Below are 17232 nucleotides of genomic sequence, written 5' to 3'. Positions count from 1 at the left end.
CCTATGGCGGTGATGGTTCTGCTCAGGCAGAGCAGTGCTGATGCTCCTCATAAAGCTGTCGCTGCTGTGAAGGTTCTAGGTGACATCACAAATCCCTTTGGTTACATACACAACAAAGCTGGGTTGTTGTTGTTTACACTCTGCAAGGCCTGTGGAAGTGAGTGACATCATAGCACTGTAGTTCTGAGGGTTCAAGATGGATGCAACAATCTCCTGTTGCTTCTATGAAGGCCGTAATAGACGACATCACCAAACAGCTCCATAGTCACATACACAGCAAAGGAGGGAGAGATGTTGTTTACACCTAGTGATGTCAGTGGTATTGAGTGACATCACAGCACAGTGCTAAGGCTCCTGGGCCTGGACACAGCAGCGGCTGCAATATCTCAACGGAGAATACGTTTATATCTATGTGTGTGTGCGCATATATATATATATATATATATATATATATATATATATATATATTTCTCCGCCGAAATCACTTTTAAACCCATTTCCACCTTTTTTTCCCTTCTCTTCCTCTTACTTTTTTTTCACGTTTTTTTACGTTTTTCTCCTTTTCGCCTCTTTTCTGGGCGTATTATTCTTCTTTTTCTTCTTTTTTTTCGTCTAATGCATACCCCATCAGTGCAGCAATGCTTATTCAATACCGCCAGCAGATGGAGACACTGGGGGATAATTTTCTAAGGATTTATACTGATTTTTCCTGTCTGAATTTGTCGCACAGAAAGTTGCAGGCCAAATATGTGTGACATTTCTGCGACTTTAGCTTCTAGAGCATTTTTACAACATTATACATAGGTGCTGAATACATAAAAAGCGACTGTTCAGCGACAGACAAGTCGCATCGGCTGAAAGTAGGCCAGAATGTCAGTCCATGTTGGAGCAGGTTTAGATACAGTCTAAAGCATAGATCTCAAAGTCTGTGCACAGAATTTAGCAAGGGCCTCGCACCTTCTGATGCATCAGGTAGGTGCACAATAGCATAGCCTAACCCTCTGTACTTTGGTCTATATTGATGCGGGACATAGACAGCCAGCTGATGACCAATCCATTAGTGCAATGGATGGCTGGAAGCATTTGTCTTTGCCTTTGCAATACCACAGAAGCAATGCATGGTCAATGTACAGCAATGACACACCTGTGTGAACAGCCAGGAGACCCCCCCCCCCCCCATGTTATGTTACATAGTTACATAGTTAGTACGGTCGAAAAAAGACATATGTCCATCACGTTCAACCAGGGAATTAAGGGGTAGGGGTGTGGCGCGATATTGGGGAAGGGATGAGATTTTATATTTCTTCATAAGCATTAATCTTATTTTGTCAATTAGGAACATTCAGCACCCACCCGCTATCAAGGCAGCTGCCTATCATGTCATGCCCTACCTGCACAGGTGTGCTGGCTACTCAAATGATCCAATTAAGGAGGCCATTTAGTCAGCAGCAGCAGAAGTCCTGTGCCTGGACGCTCCAACAGGGGCCAGACACAAGCAGAAGCAGAAGCAGCAGAAGCAGCAGCAGCACCACCTTTTGTTTTTTGGCTGCAGCAGCAGCAAGGCCCACAGGGCTGGCTAGCTGGCTAGCCAGCAAGCAGGTAGCAATGAAAGTAGGAATCTTTCTTTTTAACCCTGTAAGGGGGTGGTGCACTGTACCCGAAGATACTGCCATATCGGGTCAATGCATAGGGCGACGGAAGCAAGCTTCGAAATCGGCCCCCGTTCTCAAAAATCCATTTAATATATGGTCCCCAGATAGGGGACGTATCAGATATTAAACTGATAAGAACAGATACTACACTTGATCTTAGCCAAAAGGCCGAGAAGCGATAACCGTGAAAGGGGCGGGCCCAACAAGGTCCCCTTCATGGGCACTATCACTGCTTGCTGTCAGGGAGGCTGCCAGACAATTTTCCATGCACACTCTGGGCTGGGGGGCAGTCAACCACCAGTACACACAGCAGAACCTAAACCCATACCATTATTGCTAAGCAGCAAGACAGGGGCCCATTGCACTCCCACGGGGCCTTTTTAAATGCAATCCATAACCCGGATTTGCCAGGAACCCTTCTTACTCCTCCTACTTGCATGTGACACTGGGCTTAGGATCTGCATAGGAAACACACACACAAGCACACACCTACCTTTGTTGCCTGCAGATGCCTCCTTGGCTGTCCCCAAACGGTATCAAACCAACACCCACGGGAAGCTGTAAGCATAGAGGACATGCCTGCACCCCATTGGACTTACCTGTGTGGGTTAAATCCGGGTTATTTGACAACCTATGGCGGTGATGGTTCTGCTCAGGCAGAGCAGTGCTGATGCTCCTCATAAAGCTGTCGCTGCTGTGAAGGTTCTAGGTGACATCACAAATCCCTTTGGTTACATACACAACAAAGCTGGGTTGTTGTTGTTTACACTCTGCAAGGCCTGTGGAAGTGAGTGACATCATAGCACTGTAGTTCTGAGGGTTCAAGATGGATGCAACAATCTCCTGTTGCTTCTATGAAGGCCGTAATAGACGACATCACCAAACAGCTCCATAGTCACATACACAGCAAAGGAGAGATGTTGTTTACACCTAGTGATGTCAGTGGTATTGAGTGACATCACAGCACAGTGCTAAGGCTCCTGGGCCTGGACACAGCAGCGGCTGCAATATCTCAACGGAGAATACGTTTATATCTATGTGTGTGTGTGCGCATATATATATATATATATATATATATATATATATATATATATATTCTCCGCCGAAATCACTTTTAAACCCATTTCCACCTTTTTTTCCCTTCTCTTCCTCTTACTTTTTTTTCACGTTTTTTTACGTTTTTCTCCTTTTCGCCTCTTTTCTGGGCGTATTATTCTTCTTTTTCTTCTTTTTTTTCGTCTAATGCATACCCCATCAGTGCAGCAATGCTTATTCAATACCGCCAGCAGATGGAGACACTGGGGGATAATTTTCTAAGGATTTATACTGATTTTTCCTGTCTGAATTTGTCGCACAGAAAGTTGCAGGCCAAATATGTGTGACATTTCTGCGACTTTAGCTTCTAGAGCATTTTTACAACATTATACATAGGTGCTGAATACATAAAAAGCGACTGTTCAGCGACAGACAAGTCGCATCGGCTGAAAGTAGGCCAGAATGTCAGTCCATGTTGGAGCAGGTTTAGATACAGTCTAAAGCATAGATCTCAAAGTCTGTGCACAGAATTTAGCAAGGGCCTCGCACCTTCTGATGCATCAGGTAGGTGCACAATAGCATAGCCTAACCCTCTGTACTTTGGTCTATATTGATGCGGGACATAGACAGCCAGCTGATGACCAATCCATTAGTGCAATGGATGGCTGGAAGCATTTGTCTTTGCCTTTGCAATACCACAGAAGCAATGCATGGTCAATGTACAGCAATGACACACCTGTGTGAACAGCCAGGAGACCCCCCCCCCCCATGTTATGTTACATAGTTACATAGTTAGTACGGTCGAAAAAAGACATATGTCCATCACGTTCAACCAGGGAATTAAGGGGTAGGGGTGTGGCGCGATATTGGGGAAGGGATGAGATTTTATATTTCTTCATAAGCATTAATCTTATTTTGTCAATTAGGAACATTCAGCACCCACCCGCTATCAAGGCAGCTGCCTATCATGTCATGCCCTACCTGCACAGGTGTGCTGGCTACTCAAATGATCCAATTAAGGAGGCCATTTAGTCAGCAGCAGCAGAAGTCCTGTGCCTGGACGCTCCAACAGGGGCCAGACACAAGCAGAAGCAGAAGCAGCAGAAGCAGCAGCAGCACCACCTTTTGTTTTTTGGCTGCAGCAGCAGCAAGGCCCACAGGGCTGGCTAGCTGGCTAGCCAGCAAGCAGGTAGCAATGAAAGTAGGAATCTTTCTTTTTAACCCTGTAAGGGGGTGGTGCACTGTACCCGAAGATACTGCCATATCGGGTCAATGCATAGGGCGACGGAAGCAAGCTTCGAAATCGGCCCCCGTTCTCAAAAATCCATTTAATATATGGTCCCCAGATAGGGGACGTATCAGATATTAAACTGATAAGAACAGATACTACACTTGATCTTAGCCAAAAGGCCGAGAAGCGATAACCGTGAAAGGGGCGGGCCCAACAAGGTCCCCTTCATGGGCACTATCACTGCTTGCTGTCAGGGAGGCTGCCAGACAATTTTCCATGCACACTCTGGGCTGGGGGGCAGTCAACCACCAGTACACACAGCAGAACCTAAACCCATACCATTATTGCTAAGCAGCAAGACAGGGGCCCATTGCACTCCCACGGGGCCTTTTTAAATGCAATCCATAACCCGGATTTGCCAGGAACCCTTCTTACTCCTCCTACTTGCATGTGACACTGGGCTTAGGATCTGCATAGGAAACACACACACAAGCACACACCTACCTTTGTTGCCTGCAGATGCCTCCTTGGCTGTCCCCAAACGGTATCAAACCAACACCCACGGGAAGCTGTAAGCATAGAGGACATGCCTGCACCCCATTGGACTTACCTGTGTGGGTTAAATCCGGGTTATTTGACAACCTATGGCGGTGATGGTTCTGCTCAGGCAGAGCAGTGCTGATGCTCCTCATAAAGCTGTCGCTGCTGTGAAGGTTCTAGGTGACATCACAAATCCCTTTGGTTACATACACAACAAAGCTGGGTTGTTGTTGTTTACACTCTGCAAGGCCTGTGGAAGTGAGTGACATCATAGCACTGTAGTTCTGAGGGTTCAAGATGGATGCAACAATCTCCTGTTGCTTCTATGAAGGCCGTAATAGACGACATCACCAAACAGCTCCATAGTCACATACACAGCAAAGGAGAGATGTTGTTTACACCTAGTGATGTCAGTGGTATTGAGTGACATCACAGCACAGTGCTAAGGCTCCTGGGCCTGGACACAGCAGCGGCTGCAATATCTCAACGGAGAATACGTTTATATCTATGTGTGTGTGTGCGCATATATATATATATATATATATATATATATATATATATATATATATTTCTCCGCCGAAATCACTTTTAAACCCATTTCCACCTTTTTTTCCCTTCTCTTCCTCTTACTTTTTTTTCACGTTTTTTTACGTTTTTCTCCTTTTCGCCTCTTTTCTGGGCGTATTATTCTTCTTTTTCTTCTTTTTTTTCGTCTAATGCATACCCCATCAGTGCAGCAATGCTTATTCAATACCGCCAGCAGATGGAGACACTGGGGGATAATTTTCTAAGGATTTATACTGATTTTTCCTGTCTGAATTTGTCGCACAGAAAGTTGCAGGCCAAATATGTGTGACATTTCTGCGACTTTAGCTTCTAGAGCATTTTTACAACATTATACATAGGTGCTGAATACATAAAAAGCGACTGTTCAGCGACAGACAAGTCGCATCGGCTGAAAGTAGGCCAGAATGTCAGTCCATGTTGGAGCAGGTTTAGATACAGTCTAAAGCATAGATCTCAAAGTCTGTGCACAGAATTTAGCAAGGGCCTCGCACCTTCTGATGCATCAGGTAGGTGCACAATAGCATAGCCTAACCCTCTGTACTTTGGTCTATATTGATGCGGGACATAGACAGCCAGCTGATGACCAATCCATTAGTGCAATGGATGGCTGGAAGCATTTGTCTTTGCCTTTGCAATACCACAGAAGCAATGCATGGTCAATGTACAGCAATGACACACCTGTGTGAACAGCCAGGAGACCCCCCCCCCCCCCATGTTATGTTACATAGTTACATAGTTAGTACGGTCGAAAAAAGACATATGTCCATCACGTTCAACCAGGGAATTAAGGGGTAGGGGTGTGGCGCGATATTGGGGAAGGGATGAGATTTTATATTTCTTCATAAGCATTAATCTTATTTTGTCAATTAGGAACATTCAGCACCCACCCGCTATCAAGGCAGCTGCCTATCATGTCATGCCCTACCTGCACAGGTGTGCTGGCTACTCAAATGATCCAATTAAGGAGGCCATTTAGTCAGCAGCAGCAGAAGTCCTGTGCCTGGACGCTCCAACAGGGGCCAGACACAAGCAGAAGCAGAAGCAGCAGAAGCAGCAGCAGCACCACCTTTTGTTTTTTGGCTGCAGCAGCAGCAAGGCCCACAGGGCTGGCTAGCTGGCTAGCCAGCAAGCAGGTAGCAATGAAAGTAGGAATCTTTCTTTTTAACCCTGTAAGGGGGTGGTGCACTGTACCCGAAGATACTGCCATATCGGGTCAATGCATAGGGCGACGGAAGCAAGCTTCGAAATCGGCCCCCGTTCTCAAAAATCCATTTAATATATGGTCCCCAGATAGGGGACGTATCAGATATTAAACTGATAAGAACAGATACTACACTTGATCTTAGCCAAAAGGCCGAGAAGCGATAACCGTGAAAGGGGCGGGCCCAACAAGGTCCCCTTCATGGGCACTATCACTGCTTGCTGTCAGGGAGGCTGCCAGACAATTTTCCATGCACACTCTGGGCTGGGGGGCAGTCAACCACCAGTACACACAGCAGAACCTAAACCCATACCATTATTGCTAAGCAGCAAGACAGGGGCCCATTGCACTCCCACGGGGCCTTTTTAAATGCAATCCATAACCCGGATTTGCCAGGAACCCTTCTTACTCCTCCTACTTGCATGTGACACTGGGCTTAGGATCTGCATAGGAAACACACACACAAGCACACACCTACCTTTGTTGCCTGCAGATGCCTCCTTGGCTGTCCCCAAACGGTATCAAACCAACACCCACGGGAAGCTGTAAGCATAGAGGACATGCCTGCACCCCATTGGACTTACCTGTGTGGGTTAAATCCGGGTTATTTGACAACCTATGGCGGTGATGGTTCTGCTCAGGCAGAGCAGTGCTGATGCTCCTCATAAAGCTGTCGCTGCTGTGAAGGTTCTAGGTGACATCACAAATCCCTTTGGTTACATACACAACAAAGCTGGGTTGTTGTTGTTTACACTCTGCAAGGCCTGTGGAAGTGAGTGACATCATAGCACTGTAGTTCTGAGGGTTCAAGATGGATGCAACAATCTCCTGTTGCTTCTATGAAGGCCGTAATAGACGACATCACCAAACAGCTCCATAGTCACATACACAGCAAAGGAGAGATGTTGTTTACACCTAGTGATGTCAGTGGTATTGAGTGACATCACAGCACAGTGCTAAGGCTCCTGGGCCTGGACACAGCAGCGGCTGCAATATCTCAACGGAGAATACGTTTATATCTATGTGTGTGTGCGCATATATATATATATATATATATATATATATATATATATATATATATTTCTCCGCCGAAATCACTTTTAAACCCATTTCCACCTTTTTTTCCCTTCTCTTCCTCTTACTTTTTTTTCACGTTTTTTTACGTTTTTCTCCTTTTCGCCTCTTTTCTGGGCGTATTATTCTTCTTTTTCTTCTTTTTTTTCGTCTAATGCATACCCCATCAGTGCAGCAATGCTTATTCAATACCGCCAGCAGATGGAGACACTGGGGGATAATTTTCTAAGGATTTATACTGATTTTTCCTGTCTGAATTTGTCGCACAGAAAGTTGCAGGCCAAATATGTGTGACATTTCTGCGACTTTAGCTTCTAGAGCATTTTTACAACATTATACATAGGTGCTGAATACATAAAAAGCGACTGTTCAGCGACAGACAAGTCGCATCGGCTGAAAGTAGGCCAGAATGTCAGTCCATGTTGGAGCAGGTTTAGATACAGTCTAAAGCATAGATCTCAAAGTCTGTGCACAGAATTTAGCAAGGGCCTCGCACCTTCTGATGCATCAGGTAGGTGCACAATAGCATAGCCTAACCCTCTGTACTTTGGTCTATATTGATGCGGGACATAGACAGCCAGCTGATGACCAATCCATTAGTGCAATGGATGGCTGGAAGCATTTGTCTTTGCCTTTGCAATACCACAGAAGCAATGCATGGTCAATGTACAGCAATGACACACCTGTGTGAACAGCCAGGAGACCCCCCCCCCCCCCCCCATGTTATGTTACATAGTTACATAGTTAGTACGGTCGAAAAAAGACATATGTCCATCACGTTCAACCAGGGAATTAAGGGGTAGGGGTGTGGCGCGATATTGGGGAAGGGATGAGATTTTATATTTCTTCATAAGCATTAATCTTATTTTGTCAATTAGGAACATTCAGCACCCACCCGCTATCAAGGCAGCTGCCTATCATGTCATGCCCTACCTGCACAGGTGTGCTGGCTACTCAAATGATCCAATTAAGGAGGCCATTTAGTCAGCAGCAGCAGAAGTCCTGTGCCTGGACGCTCCAACAGGGGCCAGACACAAGCAGAAGCAGAAGCAGCAGAAGCAGCAGCAGCACCACCTTTTGTTTTTTGGCTGCAGCAGCAGCAAGGCCCACAGGGCTGGCTAGCTGGCTAGCCAGCAAGCAGGTAGCAATGAAAGTAGGAATCTTTCTTTTTAACCCTGTAAGGGGGTGGTGCACTGTACCCGAAGATACTGCCATATCGGGTCAATGCATAGGGCGACGGAAGCAAGCTTCGAAATCGGCCCCCGTTCTCAAAAATCCATTTAATATATGGTCCCCAGATAGGGGACGTATCAGATATTAAACTGATAAGAACAGATACTACACTTGATCTTAGCCAAAAGGCCGAGAAGCGATAACCGTGAAAGGGGCGGGCCCAACAAGGTCCCCTTCATGGGCACTATCACTGCTTGCTGTCAGGGAGGCTGCCAGACAATTTTCCATGCACACTCTGGGCTGGGGGGCAGTCAACCACCAGTACACACAGCAGAACCTAAACCCATACCATTATTGCTAAGCAGCAAGACAGGGGCCCATTGCACTCCCACGGGGCCTTTTTAAATGCAATCCATAACCCGGATTTGCCAGGAACCCTTCTTACTCCTCCTACTTGCATGTGACACTGGGCTTAGGATCTGCATAGGAAACACACACACAAGCACACACCTACCTTTGTTGCCTGCAGATGCCTCCTTGGCTGTCCCCAAACGGTATCAAACCAACACCCACGGGAAGCTGTAAGCATAGAGGACATGCCTGCACCCCATTGGACTTACCTGTGTGGGTTAAATCCGGGTTATTTGACAACCTATGGCGGTGATGGTTCTGCTCAGGCAGAGCAGTGCTGATGCTCCTCATAAAGCTGTCGCTGCTGTGAAGGTTCTAGGTGACATCACAAATCCCTTTGGTTACATACACAACAAAGCTGGGTTGTTGTTGTTTACACTCTGCAAGGCCTGTGGAAGTGAGTGACATCATAGCACTGTAGTTCTGAGGGTTCAAGATGGATGCAACAATCTCCTGTTGCTTCTATGAAGGCCGTAATAGACGACATCACCAAACAGCTCCATAGTCACATACACAGCAAAGGAGAGATGTTGTTTACACCTAGTGATGTCAGTGGTATTGAGTGACATCACAGCACAGTGCTAAGGCTCCTGGGCCTGGACACAGCAGCGGCTGCAATATCTCAACGGAGAATACGTTTATATCTATGTGTGTGTGTGCGCATATATATATATATATATATATATATATATATATATATATATATTTCTCCGCCGAAATCACTTTTAAACCCATTTCCACCTTTTTTTCCCTTCTCTTCCTCTTACTTTTTTTTCACGTTTTTTTACGTTTTTCTCCTTTTCGCCTCTTTTCTGGGCGTATTATTCTTCTTTTTCTTCTTTTTTTTCGTCTAATGCATACCCCATCAGTGCAGCAATGCTTATTCAATACCGCCAGCAGATGGAGACACTGGGGGATAATTTTCTAAGGATTTATACTGATTTTTCCTGTCTGAATTTGTCGCACAGAAAGTTGCAGGCCAAATATGTGTGACATTTCTGCGACTTTAGCTTCTAGAGCATTTTTACAACATTATACATAGGTGCTGAATACATAAAAAGCGACTGTTCAGCGACAGACAAGTCGCATCGGCTGAAAGTAGGCCAGAATGTCAGTCCATGTTGGAGCAGGTTTAGATACAGTCTAAAGCATAGATCTCAAAGTCTGTGCACAGAATTTAGCAAGGGCCTCGCACCTTCTGATGCATCAGGTAGGTGCACAATAGCATAGCCTAACCCTCTGTACTTTGGTCTATATTGATGCGGGACATAGACAGCCAGCTGATGACCAATCCATTAGTGCAATGGATGGCTGGAAGCATTTGTCTTTGCCTTTGCAATACCACAGAAGCAATGCATGGTCAATGTACAGCAATGACACACCTGTGTGAACAGCCAGGAGACCCCCCCCCCCCCCCCATGTTATGTTACATAGTTACATAGTTAGTACGGTCGAAAAAAGACATATGTCCATCACGTTCAACCAGGGAATTAAGGGGTGGGGTGTGGCGCGATATTGGGGAAGGGATGAGATTTTATATTTCTTCATAAGCATTAATCTTATTTTGTCAATTAGGAACATTCAGCACCCACCCGCTATCAAGGCAGCTGCCTATCATGTCATGCCCTACCTGCACAGGTGTGCTGGCTACTCAAATGATCCAATTAAGGAGGCCATTTAGTCAGCAGCAGCAGAAGTCCTGTGCCTGGACGCTCCAACAGGGGCCAGACACAAGCAGAAGCAGAAGCAGCAGAAGCAGCAGCAGCACCACCTTTTGTTTTTTGGCTGCAGCAGCAGCAAGGCCCACAGGGCTGGCTAGCTGGCTAGCCAGCAAGCAGGTAGCAATGAAAGTAGGAATCTTTCTTTTTAACCCTGTAAGGGGGTGGTGCACTGTACCCGAAGATACTGCCATATCGGGTCAATGCATAGGGCGACGGAAGCAAGCTTCGAAATCGGCCCCCGTTCTCAAAAATCCATTTAATATATGGTCCCCAGATAGGGGACGTATCAGATATTAAACTGATAAGAACAGATACTACACTTGATCTTAGCCAAAAGGCCGAGAAGCGATAACCGTGAAAGGGGCGGGCCCAACAAGGTCCCCTTCATGGGCACTATCACTGCTTGCTGTCAGGGAGGCTGCCAGACAATTTTCCATGCACACTCTGGGCTGGGGGGCAGTCAACCACCAGTACACACAGCAGAACCTAAACCCATACCATTATTGCTAAGCAGCAAGACAGGGGCCCATTGCACTCCCACGGGGCCTTTTTAAATGCAATCCATAACCCGGATTTGCCAGGAACCCTTCTTACTCCTCCTACTTGCATGTGACACTGGGCTTAGGATCTGCATAGGAAACACACACACAAGCACACACCTACCTTTGTTGCCTGCAGATGCCTCCTTGGCTGTCCCCAAACGGTATCAAACCAACACCCACGGGAAGCTGTAAGCATAGAGGACATGCCTGCACCCCATTGGACTTACCTGTGTGGGTTAAATCCGGGTTATTTGACAACCTATGGCGGTGATGGTTCTGCTCAGGCAGAGCAGTGCTGATGCTCCTCATAAAGCTGTCGCTGCTGTGAAGGTTCTAGGTGACATCACAAATCCCTTTGGTTACATACACAACAAAGCTGGGTTGTTGTTGTTTACACTCTGCAAGGCCTGTGGAAGTGAGTGACATCATAGCACTGTAGTTCTGAGGGTTCAAGATGGATGCAACAATCTCCTGTTGCTTCTATGAAGGCCGTAATAGACGACATCACCAAACAGCTCCATAGTCACATACACAGCAAAGGAGAGATGTTGTTTACACCTAGTGATGTCAGTGGTATTGAGTGACATCACAGCACAGTGCTAAGGCTCCTGGGCCTGGACACAGCAGCGGCTGCAATATCTCAACGGAGAATACGTTTATATCTATGTGTGTGTGTGCGCATATATATATATATATATATATATATATATATATATATATATATATTTCTCCGCCGAAATCACTTTTAAACCCATTTCCACCTTTTTTTCCCTTCTCTTCCTCTTACTTTTTTTTCACGTTTTTTTACGTTTTTCTCCTTTTCGCCTCTTTTCTGGGCGTATTATTCTTCTTTTTCTTCTTTTTTTTCGTCTAATGCATACCCCATCAGTGCAGCAATGCTTATTCAATACCGCCAGCAGATGGAGACACTGGGGGATAATTTTCTAAGGATTTATACTGATTTTTCCTGTCTGAATTTGTCGCACAGAAAGTTGCAGGCCAAATATGTGTGACATTTCTGCGACTTTAGCTTCTAGAGCATTTTTACAACATTATACATAGGTGCTGAATACATAAAAAGCGACTGTTCAGCGACAGACAAGTCGCATCGGCTGAAAGTAGGCCAGAATGTCAGTCCATGTTGGAGCAGGTTTAGATACAGTCTAAAGCATAGATCTCAAAGTCTGTGCACAGAATTTAGCAAGGGCCTCGCACCTTCTGATGCATCAGGTAGGTGCACAATAGCATAGCCTAACCCTCTGTACTTTGGTCTATATTGATGCGGGACATAGACAGCCAGCTGATGACCAATCCATTAGTGCAATGGATGGCTGGAAGCATTTGTCTTTGCCTTTGCAATACCACAGAAGCAATGCATGGTCAATGTACAGCAATGACACACCTGTGTGAACAGCCAGGAGACCCCCCCCCCCCCCATGTTATGTTACATAGTTACATAGTTAGTACGGTCGAAAAAAGACATATGTCCATCACGTTCAACCAGGGAATTAAGGGGTAGGGGTGTGGCGCGATATTGGGGAAGGGATGAGATTTTATATTTCTTCATAAGCATTAATCTTATTTTGTCAATTAGGAACATTCAGCACCCACCCGCTATCAAGGCAGCTGCCTATCATGTCATGCCCTACCTGCACAGGTGTGCTGGCTACTCAAATGATCCAATTAAGGAGGCCATTTAGTCAGCAGCAGCAGAAGTCCTGTGCCTGGACGCTCCAACAGGGGCCAGACACAAGCAGAAGCAGAAGCAGCAGAAGCAGCAGCAGCACCACCTTTTGTTTTTTGGCTGCAGCAGCAGCAAGGCCCACAGGGCTGGCTAGCTGGCTAGCCAGCAAGCAGGTAGCAATGAAAGTAGGAATCTTTCTTTTTAACCCTGTAAGGGGGTGGTGCACTGTACCCGAAGATACTGCCATATCGGGTCAATGCATAGGGCGACGGAAGCAAGCTTCGAAATCGGCCCCCGTTCTCAAAAATCCATTTAATATATGGTCCCCAGATAGGGGACGTATCAGATATTAAACTGATAAGAACAGATACTACACTTGATCTTAGCCAAAAGGCCGAGAAGCGATAACCGTGAAAGGGGCGGGCCCAACAAGGTCCCCTTCATGGGCACTATCACTGCTTGCTGTCAGGGAGGCTGCCAGACAATTTTCCATGCACACTCTGGGCTGGGGGGCAGTCAACCACCAGTACACACAGCAGAACCTAAACCCATACCATTATTGCTAAGCAGCAAGACAGGGGCCCATTGCACTCCCACGGGGCCTTTTTAAATGCAATCCATAACCCGGATTTGCCAGGAACCCTTCTTACTCCTCCTACTTGCATGTGACACTGGGCTTAGGATCTGCATAGGAAACACACACACAAGCACACACCTACCTTTGTTGCCTGCAGATGCCTCCTTGGCTGTCCCCAAACGGTATCAAACCAACACCCACGGGAAGCTGTAAGCATAGAGGACATGCCTGCACCCCATTGGACTTACCTGTGTGGGTTAAATCCGGGTTATTTGACAACCTATGGCGGTGATGGTTCTGCTCAGGCAGAGCAGTGCTGATGCTCCTCATAAAGCTGTCGCTGCTGTGAAGGTTCTAGGTGACATCACAAATCCCTTTGGTTACATACACAACAAAGCTGGGTTGTTGTTGTTTACACTCTGCAAGGCCTGTGGAAGTGAGTGACATCATAGCACTGTAGTTCTGAGGGTTCAAGATGGATGCAACAATCTCCTGTTGCTTCTATGAAGGCCGTAATAGACGACATCACCAAACAGCTCCATAGTCACATACACAGCAAAGGAGAGATGTTGTTTACACCTAGTGATGTCAGTGGTATTGAGTGACATCACAGCACAGTGCTAAGGCTCCTGGGCCTGGACACAGCAGCGGCTGCAATATCTCAACGGAGAATACGTTTATATCTATGTGTGTGTGCGCATATATATATATATATATATATATATATATATATATATATATATATTTCTCCGCCGAAATCACTTTTAAACCCATTTCCACCTTTTTTTCCCTTCTCTTCCTCTTACTTTTTTTTCACGTTTTTTTACGTTTTTCTCCTTTTCGCCTCTTTTCTGGGCGTATTATTCTTCTTTTTCTTCTTTTTTTTCGTCTAATGCATACCCCATCAGTGCAGCAATGCTTATTCAATACCGCCAGCAGATGGAGACACTGGGGGATAATTTTCTAAGGATTTATACTGATTTTTCCTGTCTGAATTTGTCGCACAGAAAGTTGCAGGCCAAATATGTGTGACATTTCTGCGACTTTAGCTTCTAGAGCATTTTTACAACATTATACATAGGTGCTGAATACATAAAAAGCGACTGTTCAGCGACAGACAAGTCGCATCGGCTGAAAGTAGGCCAGAATGTCAGTCCATGTTGGAGCAGGTTTAGATACAGTCTAAAGCATAGATCTCAAAGTCTGTGCACAGAATTTAGCAAGGGCCTCGCACCTTCTGATGCATCAGGTAGGTGCACAATAGCATAGCCTAACCCTCTGTACTTTGGTCTATATTGATGCGGGACATAGACAGCCAGCTGATGACCAATCCATTAGTGCAATGGATGGCTGGAAGCATTTGTCTTTGCCTTTGCAATACCACAGAAGCAATGCATGGTCAATGTACAGCAATGACACACCTGTGTGAACAGCCAGGAGACCCCCCCCCCCCCCCCCATGTTATGTTACATAGTTACATAGTTAGTACGGTCGAAAAAAGACATATGTCCATCACGTTCAACCAGGGAATTAAGGGGTAGGGGTGTGGCGCGATATTGGGGAAGGGATGAGATTTTATATTTCTTCATAAGCATTAATCTTATTTTGTCAATTAGGAACATTCAGCACCCACCCGCTATCAAGGCAGCTGCCTATCATGTCATGCCCTACCTGCACAGGTGTGCTGGCTACTCAAATGATCCAATTAAGGAGGCCATTTAGTCAGCAGCAGCAGAAGTCCTGTGCCTGGACGCTCCAACAGGGGCCAGACACAAGCAGAAGCAGAAGCAGCAGAAGCAGCAGCAGCACCACCTTTTGTTTTTTGGCTGCAGCAGCAGCAAGGCCCACAGGGCTGGCTAGCTGGCTAGCCAGCAAGCAGGTAGCAATGAAAGTAGGAATCTTTCTTTTTAACCCTGTAAGGGGGTGGTGCACTGTACCCGAAGATACTGCCATATCGGGTCAATGCATAGGGCGACGGAAGCAAGCTTCGAAATCGGCCCCCGTTCTCAAAAATCCATTTAATATATGGTCCCCAGATAGGGGACGTATCAGATATTAAACTGATAAGAACAGATACTACACTTGATCTTAGCCAAAAGGCCGAGAAGCGATAACCGTGAAAGGGGCGGGCCCAACAAGGTCCCCTTCATGGGCACTATCACTGCTTGCTGTCAGGGAGGCTGCCAGACAATTTTCCATGCACACTCTGGGCTGGGGGGCAGTCAACCACCAGTACACACAGCAGAACCTAAACCCATACCATTATTGCTAAGCAGCAAGACAGGGGCCCATTGCACTCCCACGGGGCCTTTTTAAATGCAATCCATAACCCGGATTTGCCAGGAACCCTTCTTACTCCTCCTACTTGCATGTGACACTGGGCTTAGGATCTGCATAGGAAACACACACACAAGCACACACCTACCTTTGTTGCCTGCAGATGCCTCCTTGGCTGTCCCCAAACGGTATCAAACCAACACCCACGGGAAGCTGTAAGCATAGAGGACATGCCTGCACCCCATTGGACTTACCTGTGTGGGTTAAATCCGGGTTATTTGACAACCTATGGCGGTGATGGTTCTGCTCAGGCAGAGCAGTGCTGATGCTCCTCATAAAGCTGTCGCTGCTGTGAAGGTTCTAGGTGACATCACAAATCCCTTTGGTTACATACACAACAAAGCTGGGTTGTTGTTGTTTACACTCTGCAAGGCCTGTGGAAGTGAGTGACATCATAGCACTGTAGTTCTGAGGGTTCAAGATGGATGCAACAATCTCCTGTTGCTTCTATGAAGGCCGTAATAGACGACATCACCAAACAGCTCCATAGTCACATACACAGCAAAGGAGAGATGTTGTTTACACCTAGTGATGTCAGTGGTATTGAGTGACATCACAGCACAGTGCTAAGGCTCCTGGGCCTGGACACAGCAGCGGCTGCAATATCTCAACGGAGAATACGTTTATATCTATGTGTGTGTGTGCGCATATATATATATATATATATATATATATATATATATATATATATATTTCTCCGCCGAAATCACTTTTAAACCCATTTCCACCTTTTTTTCCCTTCTCTTCCTCTTACTTTTTTTTCACGTTTTTTTACGTTTTTCTCCTTTTCGCCTCTTTTCTGGGCGTATTATTCTTCTTTTTCTTCTTTTTTTTCGTCTAATGCATACCCCATCAGTGCAGCAATGCTTATTCAATACCGCCAGCAGATGGAGACACTGGGGGATAATTTTCTAAGGATTTATACTGATTTTTCCTGTCTGAATTTGTCGCACAGAAAGTTGCAGGCCAAATATGTGTGACATTTCTGCGACTTTAGCTTCTAGAGCATTTTTACAACATTATACATAGGTGCTGAATACATAAAAAGCGACTGTTCAGCGACAGACAAGTCGCATCGGCTGAAAGTAGGCCAGAATGTCAGTCCATGTTGGAGCAGGTTTAGATACAGTCTAAAGCATAGATCTCAAAGTCTGTGCACAGAATTTAGCAAGGGCCTCGCACCTTCTGATGCATCAGGTAGGTGCACAATAGCATAGCCTAACCCTCTGTACTTTGGTCTATATTGATGCGGGACATAGACAGCCAGCTGATGACCAATCCATTAGTGCAATGGATGGCTGGAAGCATTTGTCTTTGCCTTTGCAATACCACAGAAGCAATGCATGGTCAATGTACAGCAATGACACACCTGTGTGAACAGCCAGGAGACCCCCCCCCCCCCCCATGTTATGTTACATAGTTACATAGTTAGTACGGTCGAAAAAAGACATATGTCCATCACGTTCAACCAGGGAATTAAGGGGTAG

The 17232-nt window shown here is 45.9% G+C and overlaps 7 non-coding genes across 7 annotated transcripts; all 7 read right to left on the bottom strand.

Moving 5' to 3' along the window:
• Positions 1-1641: 1641 nt before the first annotated feature.
• LOC130326018 (U2 spliceosomal RNA) lies at positions 1642-1832 on the bottom strand. Its single transcript, XR_008870707.1, has one exon. It is a non-coding gene; the product is annotated as a U2 spliceosomal RNA (small nuclear RNA).
• Positions 1833-3918: 2086 nt separating this feature from the next.
• LOC130326017 (U2 spliceosomal RNA) lies at positions 3919-4109 on the bottom strand. Its single transcript, XR_008870706.1, has one exon. It is a non-coding gene; the product is annotated as a U2 spliceosomal RNA (small nuclear RNA).
• A 2091-nt stretch (positions 4110-6200) lies between these two features.
• Positions 6201-6391, bottom strand: LOC130326016 (U2 spliceosomal RNA). Its single transcript, XR_008870705.1, has one exon. It is a non-coding gene; the product is annotated as a U2 spliceosomal RNA (small nuclear RNA).
• Positions 6392-8483: 2092 nt separating this feature from the next.
• Positions 8484-8674, bottom strand: LOC130326015 (U2 spliceosomal RNA). Its single transcript, XR_008870704.1, has one exon. It is a non-coding gene; the product is annotated as a U2 spliceosomal RNA (small nuclear RNA).
• A 2090-nt stretch (positions 8675-10764) lies between these two features.
• On the bottom strand, positions 10765-10955 carry LOC130326014 (U2 spliceosomal RNA). Its single transcript, XR_008870702.1, has one exon. It is a non-coding gene; the product is annotated as a U2 spliceosomal RNA (small nuclear RNA).
• A 2091-nt stretch (positions 10956-13046) lies between these two features.
• LOC130326013 (U2 spliceosomal RNA) lies at positions 13047-13237 on the bottom strand. Its single transcript, XR_008870701.1, has one exon. It is a non-coding gene; the product is annotated as a U2 spliceosomal RNA (small nuclear RNA).
• A 2092-nt stretch (positions 13238-15329) lies between these two features.
• Positions 15330-15520, bottom strand: LOC130326012 (U2 spliceosomal RNA). Its single transcript, XR_008870700.1, has one exon. It is a non-coding gene; the product is annotated as a U2 spliceosomal RNA (small nuclear RNA).
• Between the last annotated feature and the right edge of the window lie 1712 nt (positions 15521-17232).

The sequence above is a fragment of the Hyla sarda genome, unplaced genomic scaffold (genome assembly GCF_029499605.1).
Source record: "Hyla sarda isolate aHylSar1 unplaced genomic scaffold, aHylSar1.hap1 scaffold_2788, whole genome shotgun sequence".
Taxonomy (NCBI): domain Eukaryota; kingdom Metazoa; phylum Chordata; class Amphibia; order Anura; family Hylidae; genus Hyla; species Hyla sarda.
Note: the sequence above shows the minus strand (reverse complement) of the source record. Positions and strands in the feature narration are given on the sequence as shown.